The sequence below is a fragment of the Triticum dicoccoides genome, chromosome 2B (genome assembly GCF_002162155.2).
Source record: "Triticum dicoccoides isolate Atlit2015 ecotype Zavitan chromosome 2B, WEW_v2.0, whole genome shotgun sequence".
Classification (NCBI taxonomy): Eukaryota; Viridiplantae; Streptophyta; class Magnoliopsida; order Poales; family Poaceae; genus Triticum; species Triticum dicoccoides.
The window spans coordinates 438,224,090-438,226,185 of NC_041383.1; positions in this window are offsets into that span (position 1 = coordinate 438,224,090).

A 2,096-nucleotide genomic window follows, 5' to 3' on the forward strand; every position below is an offset into this window, starting at 1 on the left:
GCAGGAGCTTACCAGTCCAACCCGGCGCGCGCCGCTCCGTCGCTGACGTCTATTAAGCTTCGGCTGATGCATACGACGCAGAACGCCCATACTATGCCCACGTGATGGTTAGTGCTATCAGGCCAGAGGCCCCTCGGATCAAATATCCAAATCGTAGTGGATTAGGAACGCGCGGTAACAAGCAGAGACTCACGAAAGAGGTGACCCCGTTGCCCCGTCTCGAGGACTTGCGGCAAGGGCTAAGAATGCCCGGCCACGCCTCGTAATTATCTCACGGGCACCTTCGAGGTCAACCCGTCTCCACATCACTTTCCAAGTAACAGTTGTAAAGTCCAAGTATCCGTGTGTCCAAACATCAAGAGGAAAACCCAAGGAATCACCCTCGGTGGGTTCCACTCAATGTAATCATCAAGGTGAACGTAGAGGAATCACCCTCGAGGTTCACACTTGAGGGGTTGCACGACAGAGTCGTATCGGAAGTGGTTAAAGAGGAAATCACCCTCGATGACCACGACCGAATAGCTACACTACAGGGTTAACATCAGAAGTGTTGTAGAGGTCTCACCCTCGGCACTCGATAGTATCCCAGTAGTGTCGAGCAACTAAGGGGAAAGTGATGTGCGGTGCAGGGGCCTGGTCTTCGATCCCGTTGATCGGGTCTTCAATGATGAAGCAGGGGCAACAAGGACAAGGTGGGGGTCACTGATGGATCACTAACCAACCTATACTAAGCAGTTTAGGATAAGCCGGTAAGGTAACAATAAGCAGGTTACAAAAGGAGGCTATGCATCAGAATAGGAGCAAACAATAACAATAGCAAAATCTAATGCAAGCATGAGAGAATGGAATGGGCGATATCAGGATGATCAAAGGGGGGCTTGCCTGGTTGCTCTGGCAAGGAGGGGGGTCGTTGTCGACGACGTAGTCGATCACCAGGGCATCAGCGGCCTCGGGGTCTACCGGAGAGGAGAGGGGGAAGAAACAGTAAATACATAGCAAACAGAGGTAACACTAAGCATGACATGATGATACGTAGCACTAAGCGTGTTCTAACGCGGTCCTAGACGTTATAGGGGAAGGGGGAAATCAACCGGGAAGGTGTTCCCGGTTCCGGACCTGTGTCAGACAGATGACCGGAGGGGGAAAGTTCCATGTTCAGCATGCTAGGGGCATGTGACAGATGAACGGACCGCGTATTCGGATTCGTTTGATTTTTCTGAGCAACTTTCATATAGAAAACATTTTCATCCGAGATACGGTTTATTTTCTATGAATTTTTAAAGTTGTTATAAATTCTGGAATTTAATTATTTATTTCAACATTATCCAGAATAGTAAAAGATGACGTCAGCATGACATCATGCTGACATCAGCAGTCAACTGTGCTGTCGACTGGGTCAACTACGTGTGGGCCCCGCATGCCATACACTGTTTAGTTTAATTAGGGTTTAGCTAATTAATTATGGTTTAATTAAATTAACTAATTAATTAGATTAATTTAAACGGGATTAAATAACTTAATTAATTTACTAATTAATTAATTAACTAATTAATACTTTTATTAATTACATTTCCTTTTTTTTAATTTTTGTTTTAGGGGTGTGGGGCCCCTACGTCAGTGGCCCAGGGCGGCTTATTGGGCATGGGTTAACGGGGCGGGCGTGGGCGCCCGTGCCCGTGACCACCAGGGGCGACGGCCACGGTTGCGGGCCGGAGCCGCACGGCGAGGTGGCTGGCCAGGGCGGCGCAGCCGGAGCCGCATGGTGAGGAGCGGGGCGGGGCGGCTATGGCGCAGGGGCAGCCGCGGTTCGCGGGGCGCGCGTGGCGCCGTGAGGCCGCCGAGAAGGGCCGCGGTTCGCGGGCACTCGCGTCGGGCGTGGCCGGCGCTACACGGGCGCGGCCGGCGCGTGGCCATGGCGGGGTGAGGCGCGGGTGTGGTGGACGCATCGAGGCAGAGGGGAAGAGGAGGACGGACGACGGCTCACCCCCGTTGCAGGGGAACGTCGGTGAGGCTCGGAGGAGCCGCGGTTGAGGAGGAGGTCGAGGACGGCGCAGTGATGAGGACGAGGCGGCGGGGCGACGTCGGGACGAGGTGGC